This window comes from Lithobates pipiens, unplaced genomic scaffold (genome assembly GCF_037356315.1).
Source record: "Lithobates pipiens isolate NorthernLeopardFrog02 unplaced genomic scaffold, aLitPip1_a1.2 Scaffold_18, whole genome shotgun sequence".
NCBI classification, from domain to species: Eukaryota; Metazoa; Chordata; class Amphibia; order Anura; family Ranidae; genus Lithobates; species Lithobates pipiens.
The window spans coordinates 306,946,665-306,967,799 of record NW_027507758.1 but is presented as its reverse complement, the minus strand read 5'-3'; positions in this window follow the sequence as shown (position 1 = coordinate 306,967,799).

Sequence of the window (21,135 nt, the reverse complement as noted above, 5' to 3'; positions counted from 1 at the left end):
CTTGCCCCTCATCTAGTGTCCTGTCCGAAAGGACGTTCAGCGCAGCAGGGGGGATCGTGACCGATAAGCGTACTCGCCTAGCTCACGACAGTGTTAACTACCTCACATTTCTAAAAATGAATGAGGCATGGATCTCGGAGGAATTCAACACATGTGACCAGTAGACCATGTATATGTCTATAAACTATTTTTTTAGTGGAGCACAGAGACCTTCTTTCTTTATTTGGCTCACTTCCTTGTCCAAAAAAAGCACTCCGTACTATATGCCCGTACCCTCCTCTTTGAAGAGGTTGAGCGGTGTCATATTTCTACTGGGGCTGATTATTATGAGGGGCTCCCACCATCCCTGTGCTGTGCTGTCATCCTCCTGGGGGTGTACCTCTGCTGTGCATATTATGAGGGGCTCCCACCATCCCTGTGCTGTGCTGACTTCCTCCTGGGGCTGTACCTCTGCTGTGCATATTTTGAGGTGCTCCCACCATCCCTGTGCTATGCTCATTATGAGGGGCTCCCACCATCCCTGTGCTGTGCTGACTTACTCCTGGGGCTGCTTATTATGAGGGGCTCCCACTATCCCTGTGCTATGCTGACATCCTCCTGGGGCTGCTTATTATGAGGGGCTCCCACCATCCCTGTGCTATGCTGACATCCTCCTGGGCTGCTTATTATGAGGGGCTCCCACCATCCCTGTGCTATGCTCATTATGAGGGGCTCCCACCATCCCTGTGCTATGCTGACTTCCTCCTGGGGCTGCTTACGGTGCAGGTGTCAGTGCTGTATATCACGGTGCTGATGTCAGTGCTCTCTGTCACGGTGCTGCTGTCAGTGCTGTATATCACGGTGCTGGTGTGAGTGCTTTATGTCACGCTGCTGATGTCAGTGCTCTCTATCACGGTGCTGCTGTCAGTGCTGTATATCACGGTGCTGTTGTGAGTGCTTTATGTCACGCTGCTGATGTCAGTGCTCTCTATCATGGTGCTGCTGTCAGTGCTGTATATCACGGTGCTGGTGTGAGTGCTTTATGTCACGCTGCTGATGTCAGTGCTCTCTATCACGGTGCTGCTGTCAGTGCTGTATATCACGGTGCTGGTGTGAGTGCTTTATGTCACGCTGCTAATGTCAGATCACTCTATCACTGTGCAGGTGTCATTGCTGTATGTCACGCTGCTGATGTCAGTGCTCTCTATCACGGTGCTGCTGTCAGATGACTCTATCACGGTGCAGGTGTCATTGCTGTATGTCACGCTGCTGGTGATCATCTCCTGCACCCTCTTCTTTGCCTACCCTGGTCCCTGACCTTCCCTCTCCTCCATTGCCTTCATGCGCTCCACAGTCCTGAATTGTCACAACAATTTCCCATATAAAAAAAGAATGCTTGTAGTTGTCGATCCCAGATTCACCTCATACATGTGTTATGTCATTGGCCATGTGGTGGGACTATGTTTGCACAGCTATTAATTATTTTGTGGCTGAAAATTTGACCTGTAGGTTTGCGAAGTTCGCCTCCCATTGTAGTCAATGGTGCCCGCCGCGAACGTTCCGGTTCGCAAACTATCGGCCGCGTTCGCGAAACGTCCCGTCGGAAGTTCATCCATCACTAGACGCTACATTATTCCTCTCTGTAAAATCAATGGTAAACCATATACATTGATGGTGGCATACGCTACACCCCCAACACACATCAACTTCATTTCTTCTGCAAATTGTTTAAAACAATACCCAACAAGATTCCTCCTCCCTAATTAAGTCCTTTAACTCATCATTAAGACATACCATTTCCATTCCAAACTATCCTCATACCACATACACACGACCGGACTTGTCAACAGACTAAGTCCGATGGTTTTCCCAACGGACTTTCAGGGGAGTTCCGACAGACTTTTCCGAATGAACGGACTTGGCCACCCACAATCACACCAAAGTCCGACGGATTCAAATGTGATGACTAATGGCCAGAGTAGAATAAGGAAGTTCATAGCCAGTAGCCAATAGCTGCCCTAGCGTCGGTTTTGATCCGTCGGACTAGCATACACATAGGCGGATTTCTCGATAGGAACTGGGAACATGTTCTATTTCTAAAGTCCGTCAGATTTTTGGACAGCAAAGGTCTGATGGAGTCCACACACGATCGAATTGTCAGACGGATTCGCTCTGTCGGACCTTTGCTGTCGAAAAGTCCGGTCATGTGTACGTGGCATCTTTACCATCTAGAACAAATTGTTGAGGGATATCATTATACAGTTCAGTGCAAGAGCCAAGAAGCAGTATCAGTGATGTTTTACCACCATCCTTGAGGCAATACGCATCTTGAAGTCTAAACACAAGTTGAACCCTGGTGAAGACCTTCTGTCTGTCATGTACCTGATAGGAGACTAAAATGACAAGGTCAGCCTCTCTTGTATCTCCAGCCCTGGCCCCATTGTAGGTGGAACAAAGGGTACCAAGGGGCAGGAGGAACATGAGAGCGTGCAGATATGGATGGGAGAACTTGCAGCAGGAGACTAGGTCCCAAGGGGAGTGGTGAATCAATGGATAAGGAACAGTAGTAAGGTTCAGAACTCTAGCCCAGTTTAAAGGGGCACTACACTTATGCTGTTGGCTCAGGACGTGCAGCTTGTCAGAGCTCTCAGCAGAGTTGAGGCAGGAACACTCAGCAGTGCACAGAACTGGTACAGCAGACAACCAAGCAGGCACTTGAGCAGGACAGGAAGCCAGGATCAGAGGCAGAACCATAGTCACAGAAATAGTTTGGGTCATCAGCAGGTGAGTAGTGAGGTACCAAATCATGAGCAAAGTCAAAGTCAGGGACGGGTCAGGAATTAGCCACAGGTCAGAAGCAGAATCCAAGAATCGGGTCAGGAGCAAGTCGGGTCAGCAACAATGGAATTATACAGTATAAAGGCAGGACACAGGAAACAGCTGAAGATCAGTTAGCACATAACATGGGCATGAGCATCCTTTAAATAGCCCATCTGGCGCCAGCAAGAATTGTGCATGTACGTGCATGCAATCGCGAATGTGCATATCTGCACACTAGATATCTCACAGGGATCCCCTGAAACTGTCATTCCTGACCAAACTCCGACCCTAGAAACCTTTTGGGGAGAATAAAATGACAAATACTTAAGACAATCAAAGCTATGCATCTGGCAATAAAGTAAGGACATTTCTGGCCAATAGACTTAAAGGAGACATATAGTCAAAGCTTTTTTTATCTTCAAATGCAGCTTCCTTAGCCAAAACGAATTACAAACCCCTCATACAAAAATAAATCAACAAGCTTAAACGTCTCTCACAATTTGAACTCTTTTGTTTGAGAAGATTAGCTCCCTTCAAAATATTAATACTTTCCAAGATCATATAACTGATTCATACTTTGCCCGCACCATTACCTGTAAAAAAAGTAAAAAACCTAGATGCTGCTATGCCTTAAGTAAGGAAAAGATAGAGGTGTAGGCCTGGTGGATAAAAAAAGGCTAGTATACAGCAGTGCAACTGGACCAGCTAAATCACTGGTTCCACCCCACAAAATCACGTGGTTAGACATAGAATGAAATCTGGTACTAACTCCAGACCTACTCACATGTGGTGTCCACATGAGTTGAGGTCCCTACCATTACCACCCCAAGCCTCTCTCCTTGCCTGCAGAGCTCTTGATATAATTCTTCTGTGTATGACCAGCTTGATATTGATATTTAAGTTCCTATTACAGTACTTGAGTCTCTCATTCCTTCCTTATCTGTCAGACCTGTGGCCCAAGCTGGCATAACCTATGTACGTGATTTACTAATTGATCATAAACCCAAATCATGAGGATGTTGATGCAGGAATCCAAACTCCCAAACTCTGCACATTTCACAATTACTCACATAGCTCACTTGCTCTCCTCTTATCATTGAGTTCTGCCTACCACACATCCTAAAGCATGGCAATTCTTTATGGCACCTTCCTCAAATTTATTCTCTGCTGCACAATTTGCTTCAGAACAAAATGTCAAACACTAAGATGACCTACATGTTGAAATGGGAAGCTAATCTATCTCGTGCGTTCCCTACCCCTCAGCTGTTCACAGCTATAAACTCTGCATATAAAGTATGCCACTGTTTGGATCACCATTAGCCAAGTTTTCCTCCACCAACTCCCCTCTTTGCTGGAGGGGGTGCAGACATTTAGGAACTTTACTTGACATGTTATGGTTATGCAAGATTCTGGCTAGCTTTTGGAGGAGGATTTTTAAGCTTATTTCCAAGGTAACAGGGATCTTCACAGCTCTAGCCATTCCTAACTTGGGTATTGATTACTTTTCAACTAATTTGCACACTATAGTTACCCATACAATAATTGCAACTAGACTTACAATAGTTAGGCACTTGAGAGCACAGTGGATGTCCAATATATCAGAACTTAAAAATGTATCCTTGTTGATAAACAAATATATATATGAGCAATCTATTTCTCTAAGTACTGCCTCATACACCTCCTTTGAGAAATTGTGCTAACCATGGACTAATTGATGTATTCATTAATCTGTTTAATTATATACTGTATGACTCCTACTGCCATATTACTTGCTTGCTTGTTTGATGTATTATGTTATATATTGTGAAATTCTCTCCACAACCACAATGCAAGTTGTATTGGTATTCCTATCTGATGCAATATTTGTACTGCCTTGTTAAAATAAAATCCTCAATAAAAAATTCCATTGAAAGATAAAACCTGAATGGTCTTTCCCTCTGAAATTGCAGCTCAGTTGCTTACACACTATTCAGTAACTGTACAATACTCATGACTACAACAATATTTGTGGCAATTTTCTCACAGAAAATACAACATTTTATTGCAAGACAAAACCTGCCTCGTCTCTTTCTATTTGCTGCCTATTCAAATGCTTGCCTACTGTCCTGATGTTAGCCCTTTTCACATAACTGATATATATATTCTGAATATTTGGAAATAATTGGGAATATGGGAATGGGAGCCAATTCAAGTATCGTAGAGTTGTGGTTTTAAAGTTTTTTTGTGCACTCCTTTGTTGCTTTTTTTAGTTACATTTATAAGACAATGAAATAACTAAGATGACTAATTATGTTTTTTTACCTGCCAATTGTATGACATTTTAGTCTTTAGCTCAATTTTTTTAGGAGTAACAAGTTGAAATGAATTAAATTAGGACTAAACTAAATATAAAAGTAAAAAAATTTAAAATGCAGCTGATGCTGTTCACAAAAATCACACTGCTCTGTTATACTACATACAACTTAAAGGAATCTCCCAAACATGTAATTAAATGGGATTGATATTTTTTCCACATTATACTAAAACATCACAAAAAAGAAGGACCCAGCTCAAGTCTTTTTTGACATAACCTTGCCTTTTAGTCTAGAAAATGACCATTATGTGTTTAAAAATGTACCCTTCACTGCTATAAAATTGAATAGGGGTTCAGGTTTTGCAGAATTCATGCAGGATTTGATGAACCCCCGTAAATCAAACCAGGTACATTTGCTAATCCCTAACTGATAAATAAAAAAAATAAAATAAAAAAAATAAGAAATTTTTGGGATAAAAAATAAAAAATGATGAACAAATCGTTCCTGTAAAATCCTTTCATTCCTCTCCTCTCCCCCTTTCCCTCCCCCCTTTGGTTGTTATTTTTTTTTTTTTCTCTACTAAATATCCTGATGTGAATTTAGACATACCGTATATACATTTGGATAATGTCTTTGAATTCTACTAAATTATGCATTCCATCGGGATTTAATATTTACTGTTGTTTATGTTTTTTTTTTTAATTTATAATTCTTTTTTTATTTTTTTAGTAAAAACTAATTTTATTTGTGATTGATTTAATTTGTAATAATTGTGATTGTTGCTGTCTTGGTGTTCAAGTGTTCAAATATGGGATGGATGTTTCCTTTTTTTCCCCTCCCCCTTTTTTTTTTGTGTTGTATTCTCATTGATAAAATTACAATGTGCGACCACACAAGCGCCGCCCACAAGGGCCCCGCTGTTTTCCACTCGGGACCTGTGGGGTGGCGCTAGGTCATGGGGGACTGTGGTTACTCACGGTCTCCCATGATGTTTTCCCTCGAGACACCCAGGTCAGGGCCCCCCCCCTCCCGCCGATCGGAGAGGTGCATCACGTGGTGTTCCTCTCTGATCCGGTGCGTGTATCTGAACAATGGGCGGAACGATTGAACAGCCTATGTCCACTGCACGCGCTGAATTCGAGGACATCGCACCAGAGGAGACGTGGTCGGGTAGATGAACGTCATTTCCGCCTAGTGCGGAATGACGTCACTACCGGGACGGCTATGCATAAAATGACACGCTGGGCTGGCGTTCATGCACAGCGGTCCCACACAAGGCATGAAATAACTACCATAGGGGCGAACAGGGTTTTTCCTCCCCCTCTTTTTCACTCTGCATAACTGTGGGAAACTGATTGATGTACTTACTTGTACTAGGAAATCGTTGGAAGTGACTACTTCATTTAAAGGTGACGGAACATCACATCTATGCATTCGTTTTACTTTATCTTATCTCTAATTATATGCTTTCTATTTCTCTACCACTATCATTACTTTTTTAGGCACTACCATTTTTATTTGCAATCATTACCATGTATCCTTTATAATTTTTTCCATAGCTCCTCACTATATAATTTCTGATATTCACCAATAAATGCTGTCTTAAATAATGGACTACCTACTGAATAAACTAGGTTATATCTCTATATTAAATACACAATTTCTTATACATATTTATTTATAAAAATTCTAAAAATATCCTTATTTTTCTATACAGTGCACGGGGCACCAGAATCTCTACCACTATGTGATCTTTGGCTACAATACATCACAAACATTTATCTGAAATTCCTATGTGAAGCTTTAGGGCTCAACGTAAATTGAAGTGGTTTCACTAATTGAACCTGTATTACTCTAATCCCCTCGGGAAAATATTCCCCCTCTTTTCAATCCTCCTGCTTCCCCTTTGGTTCTGTCCTCTTCTGGGGCATATCCACGAAGAAATGTAAGTAAATTTATATGAATATTAAGATATACAAAATAAAAACGTCATACCCGTTCCCATATTGTTTTTCTACTCATGAGTTTCTCCACAAAGAAACCCCCCCCCCCTTTTTTTTTTTTCCCGTAGAATATTTTAGCATCTCGATAGACTGTATAAATAAATATATATGTAATGTATAAATGAATATATATATAATAATTTATGATTGGTTTTTAGTGATATATTGTATACATTTTTCTTCTTTTCTCTTTATATTGTAGAATATTGCTAAAAGCTCCTGAAGAAGCGTTATTCAAAAAACGCAAAACATGTAGAGCACCAAAACATACTTAAGTTTCGGTTATATATTTGATATCCTCTACGTTTTACATATGTACAAACTGTTAATTCTTAGATTTATATAGAAATGAATATGAATTTTGTCTAGACTGTATTAATCCTGACAGGATATCAAATGAGACTTAATGTATATTTATAAGGAGAAAATTCTTTGTTTTCTTTTAAATTCTGATTGTTTACAATAATACTAATTCTCTCTTTTTTAAATAAAAAATATTTTTGAATATGTCGGTTGTATCTACAACTGTCTTTTTTGCCTAAAAAGTCCAATTGAACCTACACTTTTCTTTGAGGTCTTTTGTGTGAAGGTTCTTTCATTTTTTATTTTTTATCCCAAAAATTTCTTTTTTTTTTTTTTTCCCCCCCCAATTTCCTATTTTACTAAAAAAAAATTCTCTCCACAGTATGGGAATAGTTATAATTACAAAATACCTTCTACTACTCCTCATGGGCATGGGATATGTGAGACCTTTCACAGCCTAGCCATGAAGAGGGGCCCAGGATCCAAGGAGCATCTACAGGATTGCAAGGGGCATAAATGATGTATTTCCTAACTACTGATTGCATTTTTGGAAGTCCTGGAGCATCAGGACAGTAGCATGGGACATACAGATGGGTCAGTTCAGGCAGCAGGCAGAGACATGGTCAATAAACATGGAAAGAATTTGTCCAGGCAGCAGGCAGAACCATGATCAATAGAAAGGGAAGAGCACTACATGTGGTAGGCAGAAGCAACATTGCACTGCTTTAGTAACACCATACTAATGCGGTGGTGCTCATGGATACTGTTGATGTCTGCACTGGTGCTGGTGACACTGGGACCCATGTGGCTAGTGATCAGGAACATTGTTACTGGCTGCACTAGTCTAGCAACACTGGGACTGGTATGACCAGCAATCAGGAACACTGTTGGTGACTTACACTTGTCTGGTGACACTATGACTGGGGTGATGGTTTTCAGAGACACTGTTTCTGCTTCACTGGTCTGCTGACACTGTGGCTGCTGTGGTGGTGATCAGGAACACTGTTGCTTGCTTACACTGATCTGACTATGCTGGGGATAATGTGACAGTGATTAGGAACACTTTTGCTGGCTTAAACTTGTCTGGTGAAACTGGGAGTGGTGTAGCAGTGATTAAGAACACTGTTGCTGGTTTACACTGATCTGGTGACACTGGCAGTGTTGTAGCATTGATCAGAAACACGGTTGCCGGCTTACAGTAGTCTGTTGAGACTGGAACTGTTTTGGCTAGTGATCCAAAACACTGTTGCTGACTTACACTGGTCTGGTGACACTGTGACTGGTGTGGTGTCAATCAGGGACACTGTTGCTGGCTGCACTGGTCTGGTGACGCTGGAACTGGTGTAGAGGCTATCAGGAATACTGTTTCTAGCTTACACTAAAACAATAGCCGGCGCTTATGAGCTAAGACCATATGTAAGTGGTGTGGCCAACCCTTTGGCTACAATAAGGAAAGTCAAAGGTCTTGCTGCCCTTATCAGAACAATGGGTATCCTTAGAACTGAAACATATAGAAAAACAGGGAGGGTGCACCGACCTTCCGCATTACCAAAGATACATTTTATTTAAATAAATACAAGAGCCATACTCACAAACAAACATTAAAAAGAAGGCTTAACATTGCGCTAAGAATTCGGAACTGTGTCTTCTAGACACCTGCAACCTGGACTGGGTATTAAGAGAAACCAGATGGTATCGCAAATGGCTTACGTGTTATAAGGGAATACCCTCTTCATCAGAGCCTCAGTGATAGTCGGCTCTGAGCAATTAGGACTAAACTAAATATAAAAGTAAAAAAATTTAAAATGCAGCTGATGCTGTTCACAAAAATCACACTGCTCTGTTATACTACATACAACTTAAAGGAATCTCCCAAACATGTAATTAAATGGGATTGATATTTTTTCCACATTATACTAAAACATCACAAAAAAGAAGGACCCAGCTCAAGTCTTTTTTGACATAACCTTGCCTTTTAGTCTAGAAAATGACCATTATGTGTTTAAAAATGTACCCTTCACTGCTATAAAATTGAATAGGGGTTCAGGTTTTGCAGAATTCATGCAGGATTTGATGAACCCCCGTAAATCAAACCAGGTACATTTGCTAATCCCTAACTGATAAATAAAAAAAATAAAATAAAAAAAATAAGAAATTTTTGGGATAAAAAATAAAAAATGATGAACAAATCGTTCCTGTAAAATCCTTTCATTCCTCTCCTCTCCCCCTTTCCCTCCCCCCTTTGGTTGTTATTTTTTTTTTTTTCTCTACTAAATATCCTGATGTGAATTTAGACATACCGTATATACATTTGGATAATGTCTTTGAATTCTACTAAATTATGCATTCCATCGGGATTTAATATTTACTGTTGTTTATGTTTTTTTTTTTAATTTATAATTCTTTTTTTATTTTTTTAGTAAAAACTAATTTTATTTGTGATTGATTTAATTTGTAATAATTGTGATTGTTGCTGTCTTGGTGTTCAAGTGTTCAAATATGGGATGGATGTTTCCTTTTTTTCCCCTCCCCCTTTTTTTTTTTGTGTTGTATTCTCATTGATAAAATTACAATGTGCGACCACACAAGCGCCGCCCACAAGGGCCCCGCTGTTTTCCACTCGGGACCTGTGGGGTGGCGCTAGGTCATGGGGGACTGTGGTTACTCACGGTCTCCCATGATGTTTTCCCTCGAGACACCCAGGTCAGGGCCCCCCCCCTCCCGCCGATCGGAGAGGAGCATCACGTGGTGTTCCTCTCTGATCCGGTGCGTGTATCTGAACAATGGGCGGAACGATTGAACAGCCCATGTCCACTGCACGCGCTGAATTCGAGGACATCGCACCAGAGGAGACGTGGTCGGGTAGATGAACGTCATTTCCGCCTAGTGCGGAATGACGTCACTACCGGGACGGCTATGCATAAAATGACACGCTGGGCTGGCGTTCATGCACAGCGGTCCCACACAAGGCATGAAATAACTACCATAGGGGCGAACAGGGTTTTTCCTCCCCCTCTTTTTCACTCTGCATAACTGTGGGAAACTGATTGATGTACTTACTTGTACTAGGAAATCGCTGGAAGTGACTACTTCATTTAAAGGTGACGGAACATCACATCTATGCATTCGTTTTACTTTATCTTATCTCTAATTATATGCTTTCTATTTCTCTACCACTATCATTACTTTTTTAGGCACTACCATTTTTATTTGCAATCATTACCATGTATCCTTTATAATTTTTTCCATAGCTCCTCACTATATAATTTCTGATATTCACCAATAAATGCTGTCTTAAATAATGGACTACCTACTGAATAAACTAGGTTATATCTCTATATTAAATACACAATTTCTTATACATATTTATTTATAAAAATTCTAAAAATATCCTTATTTTTCTATACAGTGCACGGGGCACCAGAATCTCTACCACTATGTGATCTTTGGCTACAATACATCACAAACATTTATCTGAAATTCCTATGTGAAGCTTTAGGGCTCAACGTAAATTGAAGTGGTTTCACTAATTGAACCTGTATTACTCTAATCCCCTCGGGAAAATATTCCCCCTCTTTTCAATCCTCCTGCTTCCCCTTTGGTTCTGTCCTCTTCTGGGGCATATCCACGAAGAAATGTAAGTAAATTTATATGAATATTAAGATATACAAAATAAAAACGTCATACCCGTTCCCATATTGTTTTTCTACTCATGAGTTTCTCCACAAAGAAACCCCCCCCCCCTTTTTTTTTTTTCCCGTAGAATATTTTAGCATCTCGATAGACTGTATAAATAAATATATATGTAATGTATAAATGAATATATATATAATAATTTATGATTGGTTTTTAGTGATATATTGTATACATTTTTCTTCTTTTCTCTTTATATTGTAGAATATTGCTAAAAGCTCCTGAAGAAGCGTTATTCAAAAAACGCAAAACATGTAGAGCACCAAAACATACTTAAGTTTCGGTTATATATTTGATATCCTCTACGTTTTACATATGTACAAACTGTTAATTCTTAGATTTATATAGAAATGAATATGAATTTTGTCTAGACTGTATTAATCCTGACAGGATATCAAATGAGACTTAATGTATATTTATAAGGAGAAAATTCTTTGTTTTCTTTTAAATTCTGATTGTTTACAATAATACTAATTCTCTCTTTTTTAAATAAAAAATATTTTTGAATATGTCGGTTGTATCTACAACTGTCTTTTTTGCCTAAAAAGTCCAATTGAACCTACACTTTTCTTTGAGGTCTTTTGTGTGAAGGTTCTTTCATTTTTTATTTTTTATCCCAAAAATTTCTTTTTTTTTTTTTTTCCCCCCCCAATTTCCTATTTTACTAAAAAAAAATTCTCTCCACAGTATGGGAATAGTTATAATTACAAAATACCTTCTACTACTCCTCATGGGCATGGGATATGTGAGACCTTTCACAGCCTAGCCATGAAGAGGGGCCCAGGATCCAAGGAGCATCTACAGGATTGCAAGGGGCATAAATGATGTATTTCCTAACTACTGATTGCATTTTTGGAAGTCCTGGAGCATCAGGACAGTAGCATGGGACATACAGATGGGTCAGTTCAGGCAGCAGGCAGAGACATGGTCAATAAACATGGAAAGAATTTGTCCAGGCAGCAGGCAGAACCATGATCAATAGAAAGGGAAGAGCACTACATGTGGTAGGCAGAAGCAACATTGCACTGCTTTAGTAACACCATACTAATGCGGTGGTGCTCATGGATACTGTTGATGTCTGCACTGGTGCTGGTGACACTGGGACCCATGTGGCTAGTGATCAGGAACATTGTTACTGGCTGCACTAGTCTAGCAACACTGGGACTGGTATGGCCAGCAATCAGGAACACTGTTGGTGACTTACACTTGTCTGGTGACACTATGACTGGGGTGATGGTTTTCAGAGACACTGTTTCTGCTTCACTGGTCTGCTGACACTGTGGCTGCTGTGGTGGTGATCAGGAACACTGTTGCTTGCTTACACTGATCTGACTATGCTGGGGATAATGTGACAGTGATTAGGAACACTTTTGCTGGCTTAAACTTGTCTGGTGAAACTGGGAGTGGTGTAGCAGTGATTAAGAACACTGTTGCTGGTTTACACTGATCTGGTGACACTGGCAGTGTTGTAGCATTGATCAGAAACACGGTTGCCGGCTTACAGTAGTCTGTTGAGACTGGAACTGTTTTGGCTAGTGATCCAAAACACTGTTGCTGACTTACACTGGTCTGGTGACACTGTGACTGGTGTGGTGTCAATCAGGGACACTGTTGCTGGCTGCACTGGTCTGGTGACGCTGGAACTGGTGTAGAGGCTATCAGGAATACTGTTTCTAGCTTACACTAAAACAATAGCCGGCGCTTATGAGCTAAGACCATATGTAAGTGGTGTGGCCAACCCTTTGGCTACAATAAGGAAAGTCAAAGGTCTTGCTGCCCTTATCAGAACAATGGGTATCCTTAGAACTGAAACATATAGAAAAACAGGGAGGGTGCACCGACCTTCCGCATTACCAAAGATACATTTTATTTAAATAAATACAAGAGCCATACTCACAAACAAACATTAAAAAGAAGGCTTAACATTGCGCTAAGAATTCGGAACTGTGTCTTCTAGACACCTGCAACCTGGACTGGGTATTAAGAGAAACCAGATGGTATCGCAAATGGCTTACGTGTTATAAGGGAATACCCTCTTCATCAGAGCCTCAGTGATAGTCGGCTCTGAGCAATGTTAAGCCTTCTTTTTAACGTTTGTTTGTGAGTATGACTCTTGTTTTTATTTAAATAAAATGTATCCTTGGTAATGTGCAAGGTCAGTGCGCCTGCCCTGTTTTTCTAGCTATGTTCTAGCTTGCACTAGTCTGATGCGCTGAGACTAATTTGCCAGTGATCAGGAACACTGTTGCTGGCTTACACTTGTCTGGTGAAGCTGGGAGTGGGGCAGCAGTGATCAGGAACACTGTTGCCAGCTGGGGACATTGTGTCTGGGGTGCCAGTGATCAGAAACACTGTTGCTAGCTGAACTGGCTTTGGTGGCACTGGCGTGGCAGTGATTAGAAACACTGTTACTGACTTACTCTGGACTGGTGACACTAGAACTAGTGTGACAATGATCAGGAGCACTGTTTGAGTAACTGGCATTGGTGTGGTCATGACTGGGAACACTGTTGCTGTACTGCTGGTCTGGTAGCGATCAATAACACTGCCAATGGATTACACTTATCTGGAACTGGTGTGGCAGCAATCAAGAACATTGTTACTGGCTTACACCGGTCAGGTGACACTGGGACTCATGTGTCTGCAATCAGGAACACTGTTGCTGACTGCACTGATTTGGTGTGATGGTGATCAAGGACACTGTTGCTGGCTGCACTGGTCTGGTGATGCTACTATTGGTATGGTGTGATCAGGGACATTGTTGCTGGTTTCATTGATCTGATGCCACTTTGACTGGTGTGGCAGTGATCAAGGACACTGTTGGGGACTTCACTTGTATAGTGACATTGTACTGGTGTGCTATCAATCAGGAACACTGTGACTGGCTACACTGGTATAGTAACACTGTACTGGTGTGGGATCAGGGACACTATGGCTGACTGCATTATTATGGCGACACTCTATTGTGTGGCTAGTGATCAGGGACTTTGACTGACTGCACTGTTATACATTGTTACCAGAGCCGCCAGCCAGTGTCCCTGATCACGAACCATCCCATGAAAATGTCCCCATAGTGAAAAAAAAAGGATCACAGAGTGTTGACCCTGTACTCCAATCTGTAATCTGCTTTGTCTGAAGTACAATCCCTCACTTATTAACCTTGAAAAGGCCAGAATTTTTTTTAAAGATTCATCTCCTAGTGGGGTTCGGATTAACATTAAAACTTAAGAGCAGTAACATATTATTGCCGCCTTTAATTTAAATGCTAAATTATTATTTTTACACACTGTAATATTTTTTAGAATGAGGTAAATGCAATATTAATTAACTTTCTCCTATGACCAAGTTTTTTCAAAAAGTTCATTATAAATTAGTATTATTATTAGTATTACTTAGGTCCTCTACAATTGCCAAATTAAAATAATTCTACCAAAATAAAACATATACATACTGTATATGTAAAAAAATAAGAAATGGACACACAATTGGTAATTATCAGAAGGGTTTCTAGGTGAATGAAAAACCTTCTCTCGATAAAACATTTATGGTATGCTCATAGCTTTGTTAAGGCTTAGGTAGATAGGCATTTTAAAAAGCCATCCAAGGCCAGCTGCATCAGGCTATTTGCAATGCAGCCAAAGCAACCCCCATGCATGATACTTTTATTTAGCCAGTTTTGCTAAATGTATCCAAAATTCAGAACATCCTAACTTTTACCTGAACCCTTTTAATCGCTTGCCGACCAGCCGCCTCAGTTATACTGCGGCAGGTCGGCTCAGCTGCGCAAATCACCGTAGGTGTACGTTGGGCTCGTATATGGCATTCTATTGGCACATGCGTGCACCGATTGGCTTGATTGGTTCCCCTGCTGGCCAATCTGGCAGACTCGATGTCTGCCAGCTGCCCATGATCATTCCCTGCAGAGACAGAATGGGTATCTGCCGAAGTAAACAAGGCAGATCTCTGTTCTGTCAAGGGATGACACAGATTCTGTTTTTCTGTTATGCCATTAATCTATCCCCTATTTTTTGATGCTATAACTTTTGCAAAAACCAATCAATATACGCTTATTTGGTTGTTTTTGTTACCAAAAATGTGTAGCAGAATACAAATTGTCCTAAATTGATGAAGAAATGAAATTGTTTTACATTATTTTATTGGGTATTTTTTTTATAGCAGAAAATAAAAAATATTGTTATTTTTTTCAAAATTGTTGGTCTTTTTTGTTTATAGCTTAAAAAATAAAAATACCACCAAAAGAAAGCTCTATCTGTGGGAAAAAAAAGGACATCAATTTAATTTGGGTACAGCGTCCCGTGACCATGCAATTGTCAGCTAAAATAACATAATGCCGTATTGCAAAAAATGGCCTGGTCATTAAGTGGGTAAATCCTTCCGGGGCTGAAGTGGTTAAAGTCTAAAGGTGGACAAATAGTCATATTCCAGGAGATGACTTTTTAATCAAGCTTTAAGACTACATTGAGGGTACACTAATCCTTTAAGTTAGGTTTAGAGGATGTGGTAAAGCTGTATGTAGTGTTATTAAACAGTGCAGTTTTCACACACAGCCTCAAGGAGGAGTCACGGGAAGAGGGCACATGAATTATGATGGCAAACAACTGGGGCTCTGCGCCTGAAAGGATGTAGGTGTAGAAGGTTTTGTCAGTCAATCAACTACCTGATTGCTGTTCTGTGACTGTGTTGGCTGGACCTTTTAGGATAAAAAAAAAACATGTGCCCTACCTCCAGTATGCACAGCCCTATCACCTTTATGTCTTGCGCATCCACAGGCGGCACCTTTGCCTCTCATTTTAGATGTGCCGCTCATCATAGTATTTATTAGAATTGGTAAGTATATAGAACACCTTGCTTTTTCTAACACTATGGTACTAATACTATGGTAATAGGGGGTGAATGTTTGGTGCTTTTGATACACACTAGTTACGACACTGCATACAAAGGGCAGCTCTAATAACTGTTCAGCAACAAGTGTATGCTGCACATCTCAAGCTTAAAAAGATCTAGCGGGACAAAATCAAATAGAATAATCCCCAACCAAAAATAAGAGTCCTAGAAAGGTCTGTTAGATATATGGATCTGTGAACACAGATCCATATAAATGTTTCACAGCTGGTTAGGGAAAGCTGTACAGAATTGTCAGCTTTCCCTAACCAGCTCTGAAACACATTGACAATAGAACTGCTGGGATTCCACCTCTTTATATTGAGGGAGCTGGCTTATCCATTCTTTAAAATTATTAGCTCTCAGGGGCCCATCTGACCAGAGGCAAGGGCTAGGCAGTGCTTTATGGGTTCAGGCACCAATTTTCAGACAAATTTGGAGTTAAACATAACTGCAAAACCAAATCTAGGGTGGCACCAAACTAGAACCTCATATATACTTTAGGGTCTATCTAAAACTAGGATTTCCCCCCCTTATCCATATGTAAAGCATGTAGCCTTCACCTTCATAAAGATTATTTTACAAGATGTAAAGGTCTTAGTATGCTATATTTCAGTAGTGAGAAAGGAGGATCTTAGTTAAAATGCATGCCAAGCTTGGTATTGCAGCAGAATGATTATTCATTTAACTATTCTGCATTAAACGCCTAAGAGAAGCAAACCCCTTGATATGGTCTATATTGAGTTCTAATTATATGGATCAAACCAGTCATCAGCCCTTTGGATTTAAATAAATGTCAAATATCTAGCGATTTTCTAATGAAACATTCAATTATGATGCTACCTCTGGGCCATCATGATAAAAATTACAAAGATAGCTCTGCTTTGCATCTCATTGCAATAATCCTGACATTTAACTGCAATCAGAGGGTAATTTTTTCGTGATCAGCAAGTTCTTATTTTGTCAGACATCTATTACCATGTCATTTTAGGCTGCTCACACAAACATTACATTTTCATGTAACGCTAAGAGAAAATATGACAAGGGTGCAAAACGTTAAAGTTGAGGTCAAGACTGTAAACTGTATAAAATGTTCATAGCTAATCATGAAAATATAGAGTACTATGCAAAAGTGTTAGGCGCTAGTTCACAAAAATATTTGTATTTGATGCTTATTTTATGCTTTCTGCATTAGTGTGTCATTAGATAATATTGTATCTTTTGCTTTGTTTTGGAAAACATTAAACATAGGAGCATGTTTCACTTTGTCAGCTTTTATTTAACTGATTTCTTGATTCAACAGGTCTGGCAGCAATGAGGCATGGGTGTGGCAAGTGAAATTTAAGTCAGCTTTCCAAATAATGTGGTTAATCACAGTTCATTCAAGATTTAGCAAGGGAGGGGGGGAGGGGGGAATTACTTTTTCACATAGGGCCAGGAAGGCTTGGACAGCTTTCCCCCTTAAAGTCGTTCTAAACTCAAATGGCTAAAATTAATCTAACCTCCATGTCTTTGTTCATTTAACAGTGTAGTGTGGTTTGTTTTTACTTTTTCTTTTTTACAATTTCTTTATTTTTTCTCCTTTTTTCTTTCATATAAACAAGAATGGAAATTTACATAAACAATATAAATATCATACAACGAATTTCCATATTCATACATAATAAAAAGAAAGACATAACAATTCGTTCTATTTCCTTTACCTCTTGCATCCCTTATAGTATAATATATAAATCCAAGGAAAAAAGCTAAGTTGGTGGTAATGTATGGGGACGACGTCGAGGAAACTCCTCCCTCTGAGTTCGGTCCCACATACCCTATGTCTGGTCCTGGGTTGATGCTATTCCCAGCCAGGCCAAAATTTTATTGTTATCTTCTTATTTCTCATCCCCCCCCCCCTTTATTTCCATCCTTGTTATTCCCCAAAATAAAAAAAAATAAAAAGAAGAAAAAAAAAAGGCCACCCCAAACCACCCCCTCAACACCCCCACAGACCAAGAAGGGGAGGGGGAGAGAGAGGAAGTTCTCATCTCCTTCCCCTATATCTCCCCCTCCTCCCCCCTAGATCGCATCAATATGTCTCTTTCCCTCCTCCGAAGAGATATAAAGGTTCCATGGTGTCCATATTTCTAAGTAGGTTTTTCTTCTTTTCCTAGCTGTCCATATTAGGTCTTCCATCCTGTTCACCTCCTCAACTTTCTTCAGCCACATGCTCACACTAGGGGGCTGTGTCTGTTTCCACCTAAGTGTTATACATGCCTTGGCTGTGTTTACCAAGTGGCACAGGATGGAATTCCTATATATTTTTCCCGGGGTCTCTGACAAATGCAAGAGGAATACTGCTGGGTCCTCCCGTATTTCTACTTCACTGAATTTTTGAATAATATCTCATACCTCCTTCCAATATTTCTCAATTTTTGGGCATGACCAAAATATATGTAGAAAGTTTCCCACTTCTTTCTGACACCTCCAACACTTACTTGATGTATGGGGGAAATATTTTTGAAGTTTTTCTGGTGTTCTGTACCACTGTGAAATGATTTTATAATTAGTTTCTTGAAGTTTTGTACATGTTGCTGTTTTAAAGATAGATTGTATCATATTTTTCTTCTGCTCCTCGAAAAAAAGTCCTTCCTAGGTCTATTTCCCACTTCCGAATTTTCTAATGGTTTAGTCAATAGCGCGTACATTTTAGAAATTACATGCGGAATTGGCTCCTTTTCCATACAGAGTTTCTCAAATGGCGTATAGCCACGGTCTAATAACTCTGGCGCTATCTCTGTACTTAAAAAATTTCCTAGTTGTGCCGCCTGCCAGAAATCGAATTGAAAGGGGCCTTTTCTATCCATCATCTCCTGCATTGTTGGCCATTTGCCTATTTTTATGAAATGCAAGGCTTGATATATTCCTTTTTTAATCAGCTTGTCAAAAGGTCCTTTCTGTATACCTGGTATGAATCGGGGATTACCTAATATAGGGACTAGAGGGGAATTCTGTGTCAATATCTTATTCTTAACTAAGAGATTGTAACATATTTGTAGTGTGGGTCCTATTGTAGGGTGTAGCTTCGTATATGATGTCAGGTTTCTATAGCACCAAGGTGCTCTATGTAATATCTCCCTACATTGTGCTTGCTCTAAATTTACCCGTGTTTTTACTTTTTCAATCATAAATAACTTTTTTCTTTGTTTTCATTTGTGGTCACATGTCCTCCCTCTGCTCTGGATCCCAATCTAAGTTAAACAAGTGGGAGAGGCCGAGAGGCTGGTACTTGGACATAGTCAGCTGAAGAGCAGGTCCCAGTGGCAGATGGACAGATGCTTGTAACTAGGTAGCTCCAAGTGGATTGGAACATAACCATAGTCAGACAAGCCAGGTCATACACAGTGCAATCAGATCAGGAGACAGGAGAATGGTCAAAGAACAAGCCGGTGTTGATGCAGGTGGAGAGCAAGATTTGTCAGGAGCAAGCTGGGTCAGTAACTCAGGATCAGATGCAGATTACAGATAACAGGGACAATCACAGGAATGCTGTAGATGAGATACCACCTCTATGTTATGCTATGAGCTCCTCTGAACACCAGGAATTCTGGTGTTCAGAGGAGCAAAGCAAATGCCCTGTGTGCATGAGGGAAAAAAACATAAAAATCTGAAACTAATCCTAAATCCAGCCTTATGCAGAACATAACCTAACTCTAAATTCTAAACGTATTCTTAACCAAACCTCAAAATTCATGATGCAAAGGATACTTTCACGCCAATGTAAGATCAAAACATTTGTTTTATAATCAAGAATACATACACTGCCCAAAAATACACAATAAAGACATATTGTTGTCTAAGGGCCATTTCACAAAAGGGTCACCAAAAACAGGTGGTTGTTGATGTTTTTTACCACCCCCTGACCACCCACCTAGAACCTTAAACCATATTCAAATGAAAGCATTTGTCAATGCCCTGTTGTTCACATACTATGTACTGTACGTGCACCTTTTGACCACCTTAATTTTTTTTTTCTGTCCTTTGTTTGAGTTTTTATTACTACAAGGTATTACCACAATAGAACACAGCATTATACCATGACATGCCAAATAATATAGAACAAAAGAATATAGAGCCAAGTACAAATAATTATGTGATGTCACAGACAGAATTCAGTGTGTGACGGACAGAATACAATCTCAGCTATACACTGTACAGTGGTTTTATCACTCAGTAAAAATTCTCCTTTCTCTTGTTTTTTTCCTCAATTTCTCCTGTAGTATTTCAAAATCTGAACATTGAGAATACTAACTTACCACTATTTTATGTTCTGCAATCCACTCAGCGGCTGGTCCATGAGGGGCGCATGGGTGCCACCCCCTAATCTCCATGCGCCGGGACCTAATCTCCATGCAGGGTGCTGGACGCATGGATTTCTACTATTTTTTTTTAAGCACATGATAAGAGCCTGAGGCTCTAACTGGCTTCAAAAAGGTTGGGATTGGAGCACTGCGCCCAAAACCCACCCACTTGTGATATAGGCAAATCACCATTCACTGTTGTCTTCCTGCTTCTCTTTTCGGACAGTCAGGACAAGAAGCAGGTCCTAAGACTGGATTGACTGGGAGGAGAAGTGACCAGATTGGCTGGGAGGAGAAGCCGGAGTAAGCCGCCCTTGACCTGGATGAGGTAAGTGCAGGTGGGCAAGCAGGCGAGCTAGCAGGTGGGTGGGCGTGTGAACGAGCAGGCCGGTAGGTGAGCAGGCCCTGGGATTTGTTTGCTGCCCCCCCCCCAAAAAGAATGGAGCGCAAGCCACCACTGAATCCACCCTAGATTTTGAAAGGTGTCTTTCTACTCGGAAACTTAATGTGAAGCTAAACTCAAAAAGTAACATTTTTTTATCTTACATGAAACATCTAAAAAAATCTAGCAAGTACCCTAAACATGTTACACTGTGTTACATTCTGAAGAACAGGAGTGCACTTCCAGTACCTGCTTTTTCCATGCTTTGGCTTTGTGTTTTCTAAACCTCTCCTGCTACATTTTGAATATCACCCACCAGTCATTGGATCTCCAGTCATCATGCAGAAACATAGCATTCTCCTTTTTTAAGTTAGCTGCTTCCACTCAGTAACCAAGTTGTGGAGCAAGGCATGGTA